Below are 14,840 nucleotides of genomic sequence, written 5' to 3' on the forward strand. Positions count from 1 at the left end.
TTTTTTTTTTTTTTTTTTTTTTTTTAAGACGGAGTCTCGCTCTGTTACCCAGACTGGAGTGCAGTGGCGCGATCTCAGCTCACTGCAACCTCCACCTCCCAGGTTCAAGCAGTTCTCCCTGCCTCAGCCTCCTGAGTAGCTGGGATTACAGGCACCTGCCACCATGCCCAGCTAATGTTTGTATTTTTTAGTAGAGACAGGGTTTCACCATGTTGTCCAGGCTGGTCTCAACTCCTGACCTCAGGTGATTCGCCTGCCTCTGCCTTCCAAAGTGCTGGGATTACAGGCATGAGCCACCGCACCGAGCCCGGACTTACTTTCTGAGCCACTGAGAGCTCTTGGTAGTTTTCCAGCAGGAGAGTCCTATAGTTATTTCTCATACATCTGGTCTTATTATTGATATGAAAGCTCCTTGTCCAATTGTGAAAGTAACTAAAAGTGGCTAGTAAAGGCTTGTCTACAATAGCTCCAGGTGGATTTCTTTGCATGAAAGATGGTGTGCTCCTTTAGGAGTCTCTTGTTGGAATCCCGCTGTGAAGGGATCTCGGGAAGACAGCTCCTGAACACTTTCCTCTGTTAGGCATATGGAGCTCCGCTCCTAGACAGCGAAGGGTAACACACACCAGATGTGCTTCCCACCCAAATAAAGAGCTTGTCTGGTCCTGCCTGGCTCATTCTTGCAGCCCTCTCCACCCCATCCCATCCCCCTCTGGCCTCAGACTCAGTTCAGCCCCCAATGGCCTCAGACTCAGTCCAGCCCCCAGTCTGGTTCTCATCACTTGACTTTTGCCTGGATCTCAGTCTTTGGAATCTGCCTAGCACTCCAGTTAGAGCTGCTTTTCTTACTAGTTGTTCCCATCCAACTCCCAGCCCCAGAATCTCCCCCAAAGGGCTGGGCTCCTACTGTCTGTGGATGAGCTGCGTGCTGGAAGCCTGGTTGCTATGCCTCTCCCAGATGGAACAACCCATGACCTTGTCTCACACTCCAGACACTGACTCCTTGTTCAGGACACAACTTGTTGTTGTGTCGCCTTTTGGTTGCCGTCACCTGGCTTGCAGGGCTAGGCTACTGCTCAGTTACTACAAGTGCATTTTTCTGTCCTAATGGGTGCATTTCAGTTTGGGTCCAGGCCCCTCTTGGTCAGGCCTCTTTCTTCAGTTACAGGGGCCAAGGATGACAACATTCCTAGTGTTATGAGCCCTCTAACCAGGATTGCCTCTGACACCTTCTAGGCTTCTAGGCTTTCTTTCCTCTCCTCCCCTCCCCTTCCCTCCCCTCCCGTCCTCTTTCTTTTTCTTTCTTTCTTTCCTTTCTTTCTTCTTTCTTTTCTTTTTCTTTCTTTCTTTTCTTTCTTTTTCTTTCTTCCTTTCTTCCTTCCTTTCTCTTTCTTTCTCTTTCCCTTCCTTTCTTCCTTCCTTCCTTCCTCCCTCCCTCCCTCCCTTCTTTTTTTTTGACAGCGTTTCACTCTCGTCGCCCAGGCTGGAGTGCAATGGCACGATCTTAGCTCACTGCAACCTCCACTCCCGAGTTCAAGCAATTCTCCTGTCTGAGCCTCTCGAGTAGCTGGGATTACAGGTGCCCACCACCATGCCCAGCTAATTTTTGTGTTTTTCTAGAGACGGGGTTTCACCATGTTGGCCAGGCTGGTCTCAAACTCCTGACCTCAGGTGATCTGCCCACCTCGGCCTCCCAAAGTACTGGGATTACAGTCATGAGCCACTGCGCCTGGCCACCTCCTAGGCTTTCAACAAACATTCACTGAGAGCCCACTATGTGCCACTGTTCTGAATCCTGGGGTTACATACATGAACAAAGTCCTGCTCTCCTAAAGGAGACAGACACTAAACAAGAAATGAGGACCCTAAATAAGCTCATTTGAGAGAGTGATAATGACTCTGGGAGCCACAAAACAGGATAAATGAAGGTGACAGACGTGGGGGAGGGTAACATATTGCTGGAGTGGCACAAAAGACATCTTTGAAGAGACGCCACTTGAGCTGAGAACTGAATGAAGAAAAGCAACCAGGGACAGGTGCAGTGACTCATGCCTGTAATCTCAGAGCTTTGGGGGGCCAAGATGGGAGGATTGCTTGAGCCCAGGAGTTCAAGACCAGGCTGGGCAATATGGTGAGACCCTGTCTCTAGAAAAAAAATTAAAATTAGCCCAGTGCAATGTTGCGTACCTGTAGTTCCAGCTACTCAGAAGGCTGAGGTGGGAGGAACCTTGAGCTGGGGATGTGAAGGCTGCAGTGAGCCAAGATCGCACCAGTGCACTCCAGCCTGGGTGACAGAGTGAGATTCTGTCTCAGAAAAAAAAAAAAGAAAGAAAGAAAGAAAAGAAAAAGGGAGAAGAGAACCCCAAGCAGCAGAAAGAGCAAATGTCAAGATCCAGAGGCAGGTGGTGTGACGTTGGCGTGTTTGAGGGACAGAAAGGGGGCTAGTATGGAGATGGCTGGAATAGAGCAAGCAAAGGAGAGACTGGCAAGAAATAGGCAAGGCCAGGTCTATGGGGGCCCTATAGGCCATGACTGGGAGTTTTCTTTTCTTTCCCTATTTTATTTTATTATTATTATTCTTTTTATTTGAGATGGAGTCTCACTCTGTTGCCCAGGCTGGAGTGCAGTGGCACAATCTCAGCTCACTACAACCTCTGCGTCCTGGTTCAAGTGATTCTCCCGCCTCAGCCTCCTGAGTAGCTGGGATTACAAGTGCACCACCACACCCAGCTAATTTTTGTATTTTTAGTAGAGATGAGGTTTCACCATGTTGGCCAGGCTGGTCTCAAACTCCTGACCTCAAGTGATCCACTGGCCTCGGCCTCCCAAAGTGCTGAGATTACAGGTGTGAACAACCATGCCCAGCCTCCTATTTTATGTTTTTGAGACAGGGTCTCACTCTGTCGCCCAGGCTGGAGTGCAGTGGCACGATCTTGGCTCACTGCAGCCTCGACCTCTCAACCCAGGCAACTCCCCCCTTCCACCTCCCGAGTAGCTGGGCCTACAGGCATGTACCACCATGCCCAGATAATTTATTTTTATTTTTTGTGGAGATGGTGTTTCGCTATGTTTTTCAGTTCGGTCTCAAATAGCTAGTGAGATCTCTTTTGCAGCCCCAGAACTGAACGATGGCAACAGCACGGTTGTATGATGGTGCTCAGGCCTCCCTCAGATTGAGGGAGAGGATATGGGAATGGGCTTGACCCACAGCATACCCAGTAGAAGGGGACCCAGGAGGCCAGAGAACCATGAGACTCTTGTTTCTGTGAGAGTGGTGAGGAGTGGAGGGATTCAAAGGAAGGAGAGTGCCTCCAGCATCATTTGGCCTTACTGTGTCTCTGGAACTATTCATGTTGGTCCCTGCCTTTCTTCTATGGCTCCCCTTCACTATCTAGATGTGTACCTTTGGGACTTTGCCTGTGCTACAGAGACAGAACCTGGAGAAATAATTACTAACATTTGAATGCCTGTAATGCAACCAGGCACCGCGCTAAAACACTTTACATTCATTCACTAGCTCATTTAATGCTCCTTCAACCCTTTGGAGTGGGATAGTGATTTCCATTTATTTATTTGTTTGTTTGTTTATTTATTTATTTATTTATGTTTTAAGACGGAGTCTCACTCTTTCGCCTAGGCTAGAGTGCAGTGGCGTGATCTCGGCTCACCGCAACCTCCGCCTCCAGGGTTCAAGTGATTCTCCTGCCTCAGCCTCCCGAGTACCTGGGATTACAGGTGTGCACCACCACGCCCAGCTAACTTTTGTCTTTGTTATTTTTTAGTAGACACGGGGTTTCACCATGTTGGTCAGGCTGGTCTCAAACTCCTGACCTTGTGATCTGCCCACCTCAGCCTCCCAAAGTGCTGGGATTACAGGCATGAGCCACCACGCCCAGCCTCCATTTTAATTTTTTATTATTTGTTTTTAGTGACAGGGTCTTGCTGTGTTGCCCAAGCTAGAGTGCAGTGGTGTGATGACAGCCCACTGCAACCTCAAACTCCAAGGCTCAAGCGATCCTCTTGTCTCAGCCTCCTGAGTCGCTAGGACCACAGGTGTGTGCCACCACACTTGGCTAGTTAAGAAAAAGTTTTGGCCGGGCGTGGTGGCTCACGTCTGTAATCCCAGCACTTTGGGAGGCCGAGGCGGACAGATCACCTGAGGTCTGGAGTTTGAGACCAGCCTGGCCAACATGGGAAAACCTCATCTCTATTAAAAATAAAAAAATTAGCCGGGCGTGGTGGCGTGCGCCTGTAGTCCCAGCTACTGGGAAAGCTGAGGCAGAAGAATCACTTGAACCTAGGAGGCAGAGGTTGCAGTGAGCTGAGATGGCATCACTGTACTCCAGCCTGGGTGACAGAGCAAGACTCTGTCTCAAAAAAAAAAAAAAAAAAAAAAGAGAAAATGGTTTTTGTATAGAGATGGGGTCTTGCTATGTTGCCCAAACTGGTCTTGTACCCCTGGGCTCAAGTGATCCTCCTGCCTTGGCCTCCCAAAGTGTTGGGATTACAAGAGTGAGCCACCATGCCTGGCTGATTTCCATGGTACGAACGAGAACATTGATGCACTGAGACTCAGTGACTTGTCCAATGTAGTAAGTGATGAACGGGGATCTGTCTCACATCGAGTCTAGGCTCTTTCTATGATATTACACTGTCTTTCTAGCCAGTTCCCAGCTCTGGGACTCTTGTAGGGATGCCAGGTTTACCCCAGCCAGTTTCCCTGACCCATGGGGGCCTAGCCAGCAGGCCATTCACTACCCAGGAGGCCCGTCTAGGACATTCCTCCCTGAATCAGGTGCCACAGACTGGATACCTCCAGGAAGCCCAGTGGGCTGACACTTATGTCAGCTCTGGGCCAAAGGAGTCTCCGAGATGTCCTTGCCTTGGACAGAAGCTGGGGACCACACAGCCAGCTGACTCTGCTGCCCCGCCTTTGGGGCTACAGCATCTTGCCACTGGGGCCCCCAAACTATCCTTTCCCCCAATACCTGCTCATTTGCTCAGGCCCCTGGATCCAGCCTGGGGACTGTCTTGCCAGGGTCCTTCCATCAGAGAGCCCAGGACCAGATGCTGCCCTGAGCACCACTACCTAGAGTAGTGCCAGGGAAGGATGCCCAGCCCAGAATAGCTGGAGCAGCCCTCACCCCTTGAGGGAAGCAGACTGAGCCCACCCTCAGTGTGTGCTGGGGGCAGAGGAGGGCACACAGATGTGCTGAGAGCTCCCTGGAAAGCGAGGCTCAGCTTCTTCTGCAACTGTCACCAGCAGATGCAGAGAGAGGCCAGTATTTATCCTCTTGTAACACCTGAGGGGACATAATTGCCTCCTTACCTTAAAGAGGCCCCTCCTTTATACAGAATCCCTCATTGCCTCACTGGAAGGGGCCTTGCTCCCTATGAAAGGGCCTCCCTAGTCTCCTGAACCACTTCCAAGTCCCTTGAAAATCCCTGAATGATTCAAGTGGCACAGCCACATGAGTTAAAAACCTTGTTCTGGGCCGGGCGCAGAGGCCGAGGTGGGTGGATCACCTGAGGTCAGGAATTCGAGACCAGCCTGGCCAACATGGTGAAATCCCGTCTCTACTAAAAATACAAAATTAGCCAGGCATAGTGGTGCACGCCTGTAGTCCCAGCTACTCGGGCGGCTGAGGCAGGAGAATTACTTGAACCAGGGAGACAGAGGTTGCAGTGAGCCAAGATCACACCAATACACTTCAGCCTGGGCGACAGAGCAAGACTCCATCTCAAAAACAAAAACAAAAAAAACCACAAAAACCAAAAAACAAAAAAACCTTGTTCTGATTCCAAGTCCTCTTGACTTCTATGCCCTAAGAGGCCGTGCTGGGGCAGAAGGACTGAGACGGGTTCCCAGAGATTCCTCTAGATTAGTGGTTCCCAAATGCCAGTTCACAGCTAACAGCATGAAATCAGTGAGGGACTTGTTAAAGTATAGACGCCGGGGGCTGCAGACCCCAACACTCTGGTCAGGGAGATCTTGGGGGCAGGCCCAGGAATTAATTTGTATTGTTAGAATGTCCACAGCTGATTCTGATGTGTGCCTCTAGGTTTGAAGTGGGGATGAGGTGGGGACGGGGTCGTTACCCCTAGGCTTCCTAGTGAGCCCTAAAATCAGAAATGACTTCCTGAGCCAGAGCTTCAAAACCAGCTGTATGAACCCCAGGGCGATCTGGGTAACCAGGGAACTCAGCCTGATAAAGTGGACCTTTTCAGGCCCTAAACTTAGGGTAAGTGAAACGGTTCCAGTTATACCCAATGTCCTTGGGTTGTTTCCTTGAAATTAGGAAGCAAGAGCCTCTTATCTATAAGAGACAACCGAAGACTAATCCCGAGTATAACCTGAGTATCAACCACTCTGGACACAAGGCTCAAGATGAGATAGAGAAAAAATAGATTACATGTCTGCCGCGCGCCTCCTGCTGGTAAGATTAGTGAAGGCAGGAGGCAGGAAAGTTTACCAGTTTTTTTCTGACCAGTACTGACCATTTCCTGGGATGGACGCTCAAACAGAAGGAGCTAATCCTGGTCCCAATCTGTGCATTTAGACACCTGGAACTAGAGGGGTTACTCATAAAAGGGAATGGGCTGGGAGTGCCCTGCAGCTACCTCTGCCAAATCACTAGGGCTTAACACTCCTAAGGGGAGTCTGTGAAACATACTAGCCTGGCAGCAGGGAGGGACGGAGAGGAGACATTGAGAAACACCTCACCTGCCCAGGGAGACAGATTTTGAAGCTGGGTAGGTAGGCAGCCCTGGTAGTCTTTTTTTTTTTTTTTTTTTTGAGACGGAGTCTCCCTCTGTTGCCCAGGCTGGAGTGCAGTGGCGCAATCTTGGCCCACTGCAAGCTCCGCCTCCTGGGTACACGCTGTTCTCCTGCCTCAGCCTCCCAAGTAGCTGGGACTACAGGTGCCCGCCACCATGCCCGGCTAAATTTTGTATTTTTAGTAGAGATGGGGTTTCACTGTGTTGGCCAGGATGGTCTCCATCTCTTGACCTCATGATCCGCCCGCCTTGGCCTCCCAAAGTGCTGGGATTACAGGTGTGAGCCACCGCGCCTGGCCGGTGACCTCTCTTAAAGACTACCAGGATTGGCCGGGCGTGGTGGCTCACGCCCGTAATCCCAGCACTTTGGGAGGGCAAGGTGGGCGGATCACGAGGTCTGGAGATCGAGACCAGCCTGACCAACACGGTGAAACCCGTCTCTACTAAAAATACAAAAATTAGCTGGGTCTGGTGGCGCACACCCATAATCCTAGCTACTCAGGAGGCTGAGGCGGGAGAATTGCTTGAACCCGGGAGGCAGGGGTTGCAGTGAGCTGAGATCTCGCCACTGAGATCGCGCCACTGGGCTCCAGCCTGGGCGACAGAGCAAGACTCCGTCTCAGAAAAACAAACAAAGCAACCCACCAGAGGGCTTAGAAAGACGCCCCTAAGCCATGATATAGTTGAACTAGAATGAAAAATGGACCTCATAACCTGATTTGAATCTACAGGTGGTACTTAATCCCTTCCCCATCGATAAAGTAGGTACTGTGACCCTCTGAATTTAATCTTAAAGTACTGGAGAAAGTTTCAGGTACAAGCATAAATAAAAAACCTGGGCCAGGCATGGTGACTCACACCTGTAATCCAGCACTTTGGGAGGCAGAGGTGGGTGGATCACCTGAGATTGGGAGTTTGAGACCAGCCTGGCCAACATGGTGAAACCCTATCTCTACTAAAAATACAAAAAATTAGCTGGACCTCATGGCCCATGTCTGTAATGCCAGCTACTTGGGAGGCTGAGGCAGGAGAATCGCTTGAACCTGGGAGGCAGAGGTTGCAATGAGCCAAGATAGCCCCATTGCACTCCAGCCTGGGCGACAGAGTGAGACTCCGTTTCAAACAAAACAAAACAAAACAAAACAAAACAAAACAAAACAGGCTGACCTGACCCCTACTCACCAATTCCAGGTAGAAACCCTGGCGCTTCAGATAAAGGAGAGGTACCGCAGGCATTGTTGTTCTCCCTGTCTGTTTAGGGAGATCACCAAATGAGAAGGATGATATCAGACCACACCTAGTTTTCAGTCTCGATGCTTCCAACCGAAATAATGACAATTATTAATAGCAGCTAACACTTATCGAGTGCTGTGTACTACTAAGTACAATGTTAAATGCTTAATGTGGACCATCATGCTTAATCCTCACACCACAATTACCTCTGAGGTACAGAATGATCAAAGCTTCCTGCCGAAGGCCACTTGACTGCCAAGTGTTGGAGCAGACTAGAACTGAATGGTCTGAACCACAATGTTAATTTCCCTTATCTTTCTCTATTTCTCTCAACCCTGAGAGGAGGATGTGCTCCTGGGCCTGAAGTTAATGGTCCCATCTCTGCTTCATTTAGGATTAACTAGTAGATTAGACGGGAGTTGATGTTAGATGCCAGATATTATTTAATTGAAATTCAAGAAAATCCTGTAAAAATGATTTTCAATTCCATTTTGCGGAGGTGGAAACTGAGGTAATTTGTCATTCGGAAAATAAATGGTTATCAGGAAGTACTGACCTGTTCACAATATAGAGCACCATTTTCCTTGCCCTGGTTTTAATCAAATCAGAGCATTTTCTTTAATGGAAGGTCTGTACTATTCAAAGCTGACTTTTGATCTGTCGACAAGTAAACAATCCTTATCCGGAGATCGACAACTTCATTCCCTTCATTCTTAGCTGAATTCATTCTTAGGTCAGGCTTAGGCCCAGAACCTAGGGGTAAGGGCTGAGCAGGCTCCTGAGGAACAAATCATCCTCCCAGGAGGGGAGGGCAAGGCAGGGGGATAGAAAGTCTAGGAACGGGTGGGCCAGCTTGAACAACTGGAACTTTTTAAAAAGAGGTATTTTAGAGGAGCTTCCTGCACCATTTAAAGGATGGGAAGAAATGACCTCAAAGGTCCTTTTCAGTTCTCCATTCCTCTGAACAACAAAAATAGTGTGATTGTGCACTGGTTTCTATGCATGTCTTAACATGCCATATGCATGTTAAGACAGCTATGAAGAGAATGAAGTTTTAGGTCTCTAGGTGAGGATTGTTTACTTGTCAACAGATCAGAAGTCAGCTTCGAATAGTACAGACCTTTCAGTAAAGAAAGGGAAAAGAGATTAAAACCAGAGCAGGAAAAATGGCGCTCTATAGTATGAACAAGCCAGTACTTCCTGATAACCATTTATTTTCAGAATGATGTTACCTCAGTTCCCGCATTTGCATAATGGAATCGAAAATCACCTTTATGGTATTTCCTTGAATTTAGATAAAATATAAAATGTATTTTATGCACAAACATTTGTGTATTATTCCTTATCCAATTCCCCTGACATAAAGGACACTTGGAAAGAATGAAAATGGAAGATCATTCATGTAGCTCCCAATCATTCAGTTTTAAAAATGAAGCTGTGCTGAATATGTCCTTCTTTTAAATTATTTAAAATTGAGGTAACTTGACCGCAAAGCCACTTGGAAGTTACTAAGAGAACTAAATCAACTGTTTGAAATTACTTCAAACTGTGGCCTTTAAGGATTTGACTCAATCAATAAGACAACTTGTTAAGTAGCTGAGTTTTCCAAGCTTGGGGTATCTACTAATTTATCAAGGATTCTTATGTTCTGAGGCACTGAAGATTTGCTAGATAGAAATACCCTATTCTGTTATTTTATCAAGAAAAAAACTTTTACAACTTAACACTTTCCTTCAATTCTATGTTATGATAATCTAGTTAGGAGAACATACTGGAGAAGATAGACGAGGGGGAAAAATGGAGATAAGGGGAAAACAGAAAAGGACAATTTCAAGATTGAGTGAAAATATCCCCACTCTCTGAGAAAGCAAGGTATTTCTCAATCATTTTAAAAGTCCTACAAAAGGAAAGAACACTTTACTACTGCTATTTGAAATTACATGTTTTTGGCCGGGAACGGTGGCTCACGCCTGTAATCCTAGCACTTTGGAAAGCCGAGGCGGGTGGATCACCTGAGGTCAGGAGTTCGAGACCAGCCTGACCAACATGGTGAAACCCCATCTCTACTAAAAATACAAAAAAAAATTAGCTGGGCGTGGTGGCGGGCGCCTGTAATCCCAGCTACTCAGGAGGCTGCAGCAGGAGGCTCGCTTGAACTCGGGAGGCAGAGGTTGCAGTGAGCTGAGATTGTGTCACTGCACTCCAGCCTGGGTGACAGAGCGACACCGTTTCAAAAAAAAAAAAAGAAAAAAAAGAAAAAAAATTACATGTTTTCATATAATTAATTGTATTGAATAAGTACCCAAGATTTCATTGATTCAAGATTCATTTCTTTCTGGAAATGAATTCCTGGTAATAATGAATAAAGAAGTTTCTTTTAAAGAAGGGGCTCTTTAGCACAAAAGGAATGCTTCCCTCCAGAGCAGACAGGATTCCGTACTAGTTTTCAACAAGGCAGTGTCGTTTCGTAGTCCTTAGAAAAAGCCAGAGCTACACTCATTTCCGACATTAGAGAATTATGCCACATGTAATTGAAGCACTGTGATAAGATGTCATCCACCCGCCAGTTTGAAGGAATGTACTTCAAGACCTGGGAATTATAAGCCAAAGTTATGAATAACCACAATGTTGATGGATTGCCACTAAAACTGTCAGAGAAGATTCCACTGATGTGTCGTTTCCAGGGTCTCAGCAGTAGCAGCAGTAGTGATAGTAACAGCAGCAACAGAATTAACAGCAATAACAGCTGAAGCAGCAGCAGGAGCAGCAGTAACATCAGCATTGTTTATTCATTGTCTACTCTGTCATGCCAGAGCCAAACGTTATACATATATAATATACAGATGGTCCTCGAGTTACAATGGTTTGACTTACGACTTTTTTTTTTTTTTTTTTTTTTGGAGATGGAGTCTTGCTCCTGTTGCTCAGGCTGGAGTGCAGTGGCACAATCTCGGCTCACTGTAACCTCCGCCTCCCAGGTTCAAGCAATTCTCCTGCCTCAGCCTCACAAGAAGCTGGGATTACAGGCACACGCCACCATGCCCAGCTAATTTTTGTATTTTGTTTTAGTAGAGATGGGGTTTCACCATGTTGGCCAGGCTGGTCTTGAACTCCTGACCTTGTGATCCTCCCGCCTTGGCCTCCCAAAGTGCTGAGATTATAGGCATGAGCCACCGTGCCCGGCCAGACTTATGACTTCTGTTGTTGTTGTTGTTGTTGTTGTTGTTGTTGTTGTTGTTGTTGAGACAGAGTCTTCCTCCCTCGCCCAGGCTGGAGTACAGGGGCACCATCTTGGCTCACTGCAACCTCCGCCTCCTGGGCTCAGGTGATCCTCCCACCTCAGCCTCCAGAGTAGCTGGCACTACAGGCGTGCACCACCACACCCGACTAATTTTTGTATTTTTAGTACAGACGGGCTTTCGCCATGTTGGTCAGGCTGGTCTTGAACTCCTGGGCTCAGATGATTTGCCTGCCTCTGCCTCCCAAAGTGCTGGGATTATAGGCATGAGCCACCATGTCCAGCCAACTTATGATTTTTTGACTCTACAATGCTGTGAAAAGGATACACACACCTTCAGTAGAAACCATACTTCAATTTTTTTTTTTTTTTTTTTTTTTTTTCTGGGCTAGCAATATGCAGTAGGAGATTCTCTCGTGATGCTGGGCAGTGGCAGTGAGCCATAGCTCTCAGGCAGCCACGAGATCACAAAGGGTAAACAACCAAAAACAGAGTGTACTGTGTTGCCAGTTGAGTTTGCCCAACTGTAGGCTAATGTAAGTGTTCTGAGCACATTCGAGGTAGGCTAGGCTAAGCTACGATGTTAGGTAAGTTAGGTGTGTTAAATGCATTTTCAACTTATGATATTTTCAGTTTAGGATGGGTATGTCATAATGCAACCCCATTGTAAGTTGAGGAGCGTTTGTGTATATATATTCCTTACAACAACTTTGCAAGAATATCACCATTACATGCCTGATGAGGAAGCTGAGACTGAACAAGTTCAGGTAATTTACTCAAGGCTACACAGCTGTTTAGATACAAAACCAGGATTGAAACCTAGGACTGTGTTCTTTCAAGGCTACTCTCTTCAGCAGCCCCCCAGCCACCGTATATCACAGTGGTATGGATAAACAGATATTTTTCAGTGTGGAGGATTAGAAACAGTAGAAGTCATGCACAGCAGCCTCTCCAAGTTTGTTGATGATATTAAGCTTTTTCAGGTGGTCAAATACCAAACTGACAAGAATCAGACTGCAGAAGGGTTTCAAAATCAGAGAAGAGAGGTATATGAGTATGAGCATGAGGTGAACCATGGTGTGGCCAAGTATAAGGTAGTATAACTTAGGGGAAATATCTTAATACTATTAGATTGGTGCAAAAGTAATTGCAGTTTTTGCCACTGAAAGTAATGGGAAAAACCGTGATTACTTTGGCACTAACCTAATATTTATAAATGACAATTACGACTAAAGCGAACCCAGAAGCATTGATAGACATTCCTTAAAAATATTAGTCTGGTAAGCTTGAGAAACCAAGAAATATAACGGTATGCTTATCTTTAGTACTATGTACTTCAACAGTGACCCTCAAGAAAGCCACTGGGTTAGGAAAAGAGAGTTAATAGTCATTGATTGTGAAGGTGGTGTGAGGAGGCTGGAATGAAAAACTGGGTGAAGATTCGAACTATTTCTAGCTGAATAAAGTTAAGACAAATAAAATCAGGAAAGGTAGTCACAATGTAGCAATAATCGTAACAATGTTGGATTGCATTCCTGTGTGCCAATCACTGTTCTAAGTGGGATATACATATACTGTATTAACTCAATTAATTCCCTCAATTCTGAGTAGATGCTGTTACACGCAATTTACAAATGAGGAAAATGAGACACAGAGCCTAAAGTCACACACACAAATCTAATCACTGGTAGGGCAGGAATTCCAACCTAGGCAGTCTGCTGCAAAGCCTGGGCTCCAACCACTCCACTGCACTGCACCTGTAAGGGTGCAAAGAGGGTTTACTGCAGAGTCAGGTATTGAATCTCGGACCTTGTAATCCTAGTATTAAGACACTCTCTTGAAGCTGTTTAAACAGGAAGTAAGACTTTACAGAGTAAGAAACTTGTTAATGGATAATAATAGGCTGAAAATAGTAATAGTTCCAAGAAAAGTAGGTAGATTAATAAGCCAAGCATGAGTTATAGAGAGAAGCTAGATATGATTAAGTCTGAAACTTCTCGAGTTTGAAATCGTGTAAAGTGACTGTCCGTTATGTATTCCTTAGATTTTATGAACACAATGACCATACTATTTTTCCTGATATAATTTCTAAAAATATGAAAATGATTTTTTGAGTCTTGCTGTCACCCTTGAGTGCAGTGTGTGGGTTTATTTCTGGACTCTCATTCTATTCCACTTCTCTGTTTCTATCCTGTGGCAGGACCACACTGTTTTGATTACTTTAGCTTTGTGCCAAGTGTTTTTTTTTTTTTTTTTTTTTGATGGAGTCTCACTCTGTCACCCAGGCTGGAGTGCAGTGGTGTGACCTTGGCTCACTGCAACCTCCGCCTTCCGGGTTCAAGTGATTCTCCTGCTTCAGCCTCCTGAGTAGCTGGGATTACAAGCGTGTGCAACCACACCCGGCGAATTTTTGTATTTTTTAGTAGAGACAGATTTTCGCCATATTGGCCAGGCTGGTCTCAAACTCCTGGCCTCATGATCCACCTGCTGCGGCCTCCCAAAGTGCTGGAATTACAGGCATGAGCTGCCGCGCCTGACATGAAAATGATTATTGCTAGCCTCCGTGTTACATGTTCCACCTTACAAGTGGTTCATGAACACCCTCAACAGTGTCTGTTCTTCCCTTGTGTTCATGAGTTCTCATTTTTAGCTCTGAGAACACGTGGTATTTGGTTTTCTGTTCCTGCGTGGATATTTCATATAAACGGAATCACACAGCATATGACCTTTTGTGACTGTTTTCTTTCACTTAACATGTTTAAGAGGTCCATACACACTGTAGCAAGTATCAGCACTTCCTTCTTTTTTGTGGCTGAAAAATATTCCGTTGTATGGACACACCATAATTTTTTTTTGAGACAGTCTTGCTTTGTCACCCAGGCTGGAGTGCAGTGGTGTGATCTCAGCTCACCGCAACCTCTGCCTCCCAGGTTCAAGTGATTCTTGTGCCTCAGCCTCCCCAGTAGCTGGGACTTCAGGTGCCCACCACCACACCCAGCTAATTTTTGTATTTTTAGTAGTGATGGCGTTTTGCCGTGTTGCCCAGGCTGGTCTCAAACTCCTGACCTCAGATGATCCACCTGCCTCGGCCTCCCAAAGTGCTGGAATTACAGGCATGAGCCACCGCGCCCGGCAACACACCATAATTTATTTATCCCTTTATCTGTAGGTGACATTTAGGCAATTTCTATCTTTTGGCTATTGTGAATAGTGCTGCTATGAACATGCATATGCAAGTATCTGAGTCTCTGCTTTGGATTCTTTGGAGTGAAATTGCTGGGTCATATGGTAATTCTACATTTAACCTTTTTGAGGAACTGCCAAACTGTTTTTCATAGTGGCTGGGCCATTTTACACTGCCATCAGCAATACGTGAGGGTTCCAATTTCTGCTTCAGGGCTTTTGCACTTGTTTCCCCTCTCTAGAAAGCTCCTCTGACAGATACCCAGGTGGCTCACTTCCTCACCTCCTTCAGGTCTTTACTCAAATGCCATCTTCTCAAGGAGGCCCAACTTGACCATCAAATTTAAAACGGCAACCTCCCAACCACCAACCTGTATGTTGCTATCTCCCTTATTTTTCTCCATAGCCTTCA

Source organism: Hylobates moloch, unplaced genomic scaffold (assembly GCF_009828535.3).
Source record: "Hylobates moloch isolate HMO894 unplaced genomic scaffold, HMol_V3 SCAFFOLD_7, whole genome shotgun sequence".
Lineage (NCBI taxonomy): Eukaryota > Metazoa > Chordata > Mammalia > Primates > Hylobatidae > Hylobates > Hylobates moloch.